The following is a 7128-nucleotide window of genomic DNA, read 5'->3' as shown; positions in this document are numbered from 1 at the left end:
CAAAATTCCTACTCACACAACGCTCCAACACAGACATCCGTATAACGTGATTAACCTTAGCAACCCATTGGTGCTTCTAAATATACTTTGGTGTCAAAAATAAAACGACCGGCACGTTTCAAAAAGGTTCGTCTAAATCGATATCGTTATCAAAATGGTCAATTGTCAAAAGTATGCGTTCTCGTGAATGGCACGATCACAATCAGTGCTGTATTGTTATGGCGAGACTAACTCACACTTACTAAGGGCATAGAACATATGACATGGTCACCTTGTCAACAGCGAACTACAACTAAAATAACCGAGGACACTTTTTCCAAGAACCCACCTCAACCCCCCTGCCTTCTCTCTGTCTCTGTCTCTATCTCTCGGTCTCTGTCTCTCTGTCTCTATCTCTCTCCCCCTCTCTCTTTCTCTCTCTCTCCCCCTCTCTCTCACTGACTGACAAGCTTGCAGTTTCAATTCCAGTTAACTCAACTTGCCGTAAGATGTAAATGAACGGTCGTCATTCAAGTGACATTCGAAATGATGGGAAATGTAACCATCGCGATTCTGGCCAAATTTGTGTGTTGTCGTGGTATAAGACGGTTTATCACAACTCGTAACGGTACGTTTACGGTTGTTATCAGGACACTTTTGGTCATCATTTAGTAAAAGTCACTCGGCCTGCGGCCTCGTATTAAAAACTGATGACCAAAAATGTCGTGATAACAACGCGTAAACGCACCGTTACTCGTGCGATAACCTATACTTACAGGCTTAGTGTTTCGATGTTTCACATAATAAATATCTTTTGAATTATCCATTCATTTCGAAAAATGAAATGAAACAATACGGTAAATTTAGAATCGGTTGAGAAAGATGAGAATAGCGATGATAACGGAAGAACATATTCTCACTCCTCTGGTTGAGTGAAGTGATCGATATCAGTCAACTTGATATACCGCGTTATATCAATGTACTATACAACTGTTTATCGTCACACGTAATATGTGACGGATGAAGGTGATATATTGCGCTAGAAATAAAGTTCAAAGATTGATTTATATTACAAAGAATTCTCTCCACTCTGTCCCAAAAGCTGCGACGATTCCTCTGCAATCAGATCAAATCAAGGTTCTCGCGGATCGAGCTTCATCATCACACCCTATGTTTGTTTGTCTGTGTGTCAGTCTCTCTGTTTATGTCTATCTGTCTCTGTCGGTCGCTGTCTTTCTGCTTGCCAGCCTGCTTGTCTGTCTGTCTGTCTGTTTTTCTGTCATCTACCTGTCTGTCTGTCTGTCTGTCTGTCTGTCTGTCTTCCACTCCCTTTCCCCTCCCTCCCCCTTCTCTCTCTCTCTCTCTCTCTCTCTCTCTCTCTCTCTCTCTCTCTCTCTCTCTCTTGTTCTCTCTCTTTCTCTCTCTCTCTGACACAGATGGCAATTGTTATATTGTTTTCCTAGGCCTATATTGAGTAGAATATTAAAACTAAGCATTGAGTATCTAACGGATAGGTATCTTACAGTCGAAGGTGATCTATATCACACTCATGGAAGGTTTACTTTTCAACTTGGCAAATCGGAGTGTTGCCATTTCTCAATATTCTTACCTTTTGACGACGACCTTTTGATTTCACGACGACGATTTGACGACCTTTTGATTTCACTGAAAGCAGCCCTCGGTCGTTAGTCGGGATCGAAAGAACAGAGTGTTTAAATCTTGTTTATTGGTTATAAAAACCTAGCCCTCATCAACATCCAACACTGTGTGCAACTTTGCGTCTCACTTCCATTCCTTTGTTGTTCAACCTTGTCATGCCATGGACGGGCTCTTTCTTAAATTAGTTTTTGAAGGAAAACGTCATGCAGTATATAAGCGACAGGTAATTGGCTCAGGAGGGAGTCCCTGAAAGCCTCTTATATAATGCATACACGTATCGATGACGCGAATATGTTTAGAATTCAGACAGAGTGTTTTGTTTTATTGTATTTTTATCATTATAAACATTATTATAAGGTCAACGACCGACAGTACGTCACCCTATAATCTAAATCGCCGAATTACCTGATTAAGAAATCTACTTATTCCTAAAAGTATATTAAAGAACGGCCCTCAAAGCGTGTAAAAACTTTCTGGCGTAAGAAATTAGCCTATCTGACAAAACTTGCCGCAATTTACTCAACGGCTGCCGTTGCAAGTTTATTTGTTATTCATCGTCTGGTGAATCTCATTACAATGTATACCCTACAGTTGTCATCAACGACCTCTGAGCTGCTGCATACTGTGCACGTCTCTCTTTTGATTTATCAGTGATTTTTCCCATAGTTGGTATCGAGGTTTTTATGGTCAGGCCTCTCGTCGTGCCTGACATAGGCCTACCGTAATCAAGCATTGCAAGTCGTGTTTAGTGCATAAACCAAGCGTCGAATGTTACCTTGCTGAGCCCTGATTAAACGGTGTTTTTTCATTTTACGCCCAAATAGCGCTGCAGTGTTGTAAATCGCTTGTTTTCCGCGACGGTCAAAGTCATTCAAAAACTGACTTAATGTCCGTGCCAATAGATTAAGAACATCTGAAATATTCTGTATTCGCCTTACTCGGTAACATGTCTTAAGTGGCAAAAGAAGTGACAAGATTTTAACAAAACTGACAGGACCAAAGGTGAGAAATACAACTTGGTCTGGTGTTGACTAGCATACTGTTAATTTCAATATTTTAGACCCGAACAAAATCGTCCTGTAACAGATAAAACTGTGCGAAAAAATATTCGAAAAAGATGTTCAGTTACTATACATGCATCTATTAGCGATGACTGAAACACAATATGCGAAGTGACAGCGATATCAAATTCAGCTTTAACCTTGAAAGGCATATTCTTGTATTATGAAAACCGAAAAGACATTTTACGTCGATACCTGCCTCGAAACAGGAAAGCTTAAAATTTAGGTTCTGACTTCAATAAAGAACTCTAAATTTAAGACTATTTTTCAGAATCGAGAATAAAAATCGTGCGAGAAAGAGCGCGCAAAAATGTGAAAAACATTGCATTATGACATTTTTGGTATAGCGTGAGCAAAGCTTTCCTATGTACGCTTGCCTTCAGTGTTCTGTGAAATTCGATGACTTAAAAAGGGCCCGCCGGGGGAGGGGGACGTGAATCATAAAACACCGACTTATAGTCATCGTTTCCGCATAAGGTGTCGGCATTACGTGCTGAGCGCTATACGATATTCAGAGAGACACGATCATATGAACATCTTTGTAAAGAAGACAGTTTTCGACAAAATCGAATCGTATAGTGCAAAAATGCCAACGGAGCTGGACGTAGGTGTATCCACTCTATTTTCTTTCGCAGCATGTGTGTGCATGCGCAGGTTGAACGTGGGAGGCCGCCCCTTTTGCTCGTGTTCGCACACGTGAGCTTATGTCGTACCGATGTGTGTGTACATGTCTGTCTGTCTGTTTGTTTACACGATATCTCAAGAACACCTAAACGGTTTCATGACCAAGTCAGATTTGGTACATAGATTTTCTTTGAAAATGGCAAGAAGTGATTAGTTTTTGGTGGGTGTGGCTTGCACAAACCTTACTCATTTGCATAATTAATGATTTTAGAAAAAAAAGACATACAATGAGAACGGCTGCACAGAATTGGATGAGATTTTCTACAAATGTTGATCACACTAGGATTTATCCACCATGAGAGACATAAAGGCGTGACATGAAAGTTAATTGCTAATTTGCATATTTGATGAACTTTCCTATTAAGGATATATGACTGGAGGGACTCTAAAAAAGTGTACTTGCTATGCGCATTGATGAGACAATTATTGTAGAAGTGAGAGATAGTTAGCATTTTCATATCAGCTAATTTATAATGAGCTTCAAAGTTTGGCATATATAGCTTGAGGGACTTGACAAAAGGCAATTACACTCAACAATATAAAGTGGTGATACAATGAAAGCAGTCAGAGAAATTAAGTATTTTTATTTCAGCTGATGGCATATTCATACACTTAATGACCTTTGGAATTAATCTGTGGTGAATATTATTCATGATGCCGATCATAACACTTTCAATGAAGTTGAGAACACGTGGCAAAAGTTTAAATTCACAGACAACTGCAATATAATATGAAACAAGCGAGCATTTTCAGTTCATATCCGGTTAGTAAAGTAATGAGAAGTTCTATTTAAATGATGTTAATACGCATTTTAATGACAATGATTGTTAACATTCTGTGCCAAAATTATAAACTTTCAAGTTCAACGATTGCTTTAAAAGACGAGTTTCATTATTACTCATCAAGTTCTCTCTCTCTCTCTTTTTACCATTGCCCACCCTACTAGGACATATTTCGTCAGTATCAAACTACGGCGCGCCAAATGTTTCAAAAATATTTATCGATTGCAAAAATAAACTGTCTTTCTCTATTGAACTGAAAATTCGGTGCCAATAGGGAAGGAAATAAGTAAGAAAAGTATAATTGAAAAAAAACCAAAAGAGCAGAAATATCTTTTAATACTTAATTTTAACTTGAGAATATTCATTAAAGCGTAATTACAGTTTTCAACGATTTGAAAAAGTCATACACCCATACTAACTGACGTTCATACACGTATAATAGTTCTCGTAAAAGGTGAAATGGGTGCTGATTTTACACAGAATGAAATACAATGAAACATAGACAAAATCGGGAATAATAATTAAAAGAAAGAGAAATAATTAAATTGTTTCCCTGTGCTGTTTTTTACGAAAACTGACCAGAGTTCAAGAAGTGACATTTATTCTGTGTTGATTCTGAACCGCGCCTGAGATTCAGGTAGAGGCGATCAAACGGACACCTTTGTGATGAACACAGCCTTTAACCATTGTAATCCCATTCTTCAAAGTTCGTTACTGAAACGCTAATGTGTCTTCTCGATGTCCTTCCACAGCATGCATTGGTTGAACATTCTCAAATTTACTTTAAGGTAGAACGCGTCTTCACTCTTTCAAAACTGGTGATTTTTGCAGTTTATTTTTATTTGCCTTATCAAAATAAATAAAACTTTAAGGACGCTGAAAATCCATTTGTTGTTAATATGTTCTGTATTGTTGTACTCCCTTACTAACATGGTAAAAAGATCGATATGCAAAGGGTAACTCCCGATTGAGATCTGATCAACGAACAAAGCGAAATATCTTTAACTTGAGATATAAATCTGGAAAATATAATTCTTACATTCATAAATTTGGAAGACTCCATTAGAATATTGTTTAAACTTCCCCTGTGGAATTATACGCATTTTGTCTGTTTAATATTTTTGTAGCGATTTTACGTTACTGTTAAATTTCAGTTTAGTTTTACTATATGCCTGAGGCATATTTTTAAAGATCTCGTTTTCCTTTTTTGTGATATATATTATCGATGAATTAATGGTGAGAATTCGTCCCATTAATTTTTTTTTCTTCATGATTCATTTATACGTATACTAATATGAATTTTTAATTTATGCTATTTCTTATCTGCAGATTGAATATGAATGCCCGAACAATGCTAAAATCATTGACCAATTATGAGACGGCTTGAGGGAAGCTAGACCGGATGTCAGCTGTACACGGTATTATCTTGAAGGTTAATCACCGCCGTGAATATTTCGAAAGAGCTATCACAAACTTTCAATGTAATATTTACGAGGTTTATCTGATTATCAAGTTGCTCTTGGCTGTAATAGATCTCTCCTTATACGAGTTTTCGAAAATGCAAAAGAAGTGAACTGAATAAATGAAAACGCCAACTCCACTATAAGAACTTCATACATTTTTGGCACTGGATCATACAGATGATTGTCTTCTAATACATATGAAATGGAGCCGCATTTCTGATGCATACACTGATGTGGCTTAGGATATTCAACTTGATGGTATATTAAGCAACGTGAAATAGAACAAAACCTGCCATTTTAAAACTGCTTTTTATCGCAGTCATCGTTAAAATATTGTACAGGACACCCGTTCCGAATTTCGAAAAATCAAGGAAATCAAGCTTTCATAGCATAATTTATGTTTATTTTTGGTTTTTTGTTTTGTTTTATTTGTTTTGTTTGGGTTTTGACCTGTAAAGCTAACCCGGACCATTCGCCGCCACTTTGATTTTCAAGGATTGGTAGATTTTAGGCATCTGTTTCTTTGATTCAGTAATCGCATGACTACTATTAGTTTTTAGAATTACCTTACGAAAGATCTTTAAAATTCGACGATTCAGAGGGCATGGCAAAACATTGTAAACCATAAACAGCAGGGGAAAGATACCACGTTAGGGATCATGGATCATTAAAGCACGTGCATTGCTGCGTTTGACCTCACAACATCACTTTCCCGCTCTCTTATAAAGGAAAGTTTGGAAGAGCAACATCTAACGACGAAATCACAATTGAAACTCCCATCCCACTCCATCGACAAGATAATAACTTGCTGACGTAAAAACATTTGGATTTTCATCGATGAAAGAATGCGTTCCACTTTTCTTAGTAACCAGTATAGTTTAATGATGACAATAAGAATTTTCATGACAATAAGTGGATATATTATGTGTCAAAACATGAACCTTTCAGTTCAACGATCGACAATTTTAGAGATGGGATTTTTGAGGTTTTAATCAACTATTTTCTCTCGTTTTATACACCTGCACCACCATAGTGATAGTCTGAATGTAAAGTTCCTGAAGAATCCAAAGGAGCTAACTAATTAGAGAACCACTTTAAGGTATACAGTCACCTCTAATCTAAATATAATAATAATGATAATAACAGGTTCTTATATCCTCAAGTACATGTGCTCAAGGCGCTTTACAATTATTATTACCCCATGTTAGGGGCGTTCCTTGGTATTCAAAATGGCCATGTGAGGGCGCTGTTTTTAAAAAGCGGCGACCCGCTTAAAATCTGTGATTGGTTAGATTTTCTCTTTCCATGGTAACTTTGGCAAAATTGGAACAGGTGACAGTATACCTTTGATTGGGAAAAATCAGATAGAATATCAGCTACACGGCAATTTGAAAGGTTGTTTACAACCAGGGAGATTTTTGAACGAGCAATCTAAAAATGTCGACGTAATTTAAACATTTTCAATAATGATCAAGTTGCTCTCAGCTCATCTTTTATAAA

Source organism: Ptychodera flava, chromosome 10, assembly GCF_041260155.1.
Source record: "Ptychodera flava strain L36383 chromosome 10, AS_Pfla_20210202, whole genome shotgun sequence".
Taxonomy (NCBI): Eukaryota; Metazoa; Hemichordata; class Enteropneusta; family Ptychoderidae; genus Ptychodera; species Ptychodera flava.
The sequence above is the reverse complement of the archived record's forward strand: the minus strand, read 5'-3'. Positions refer to the sequence as shown.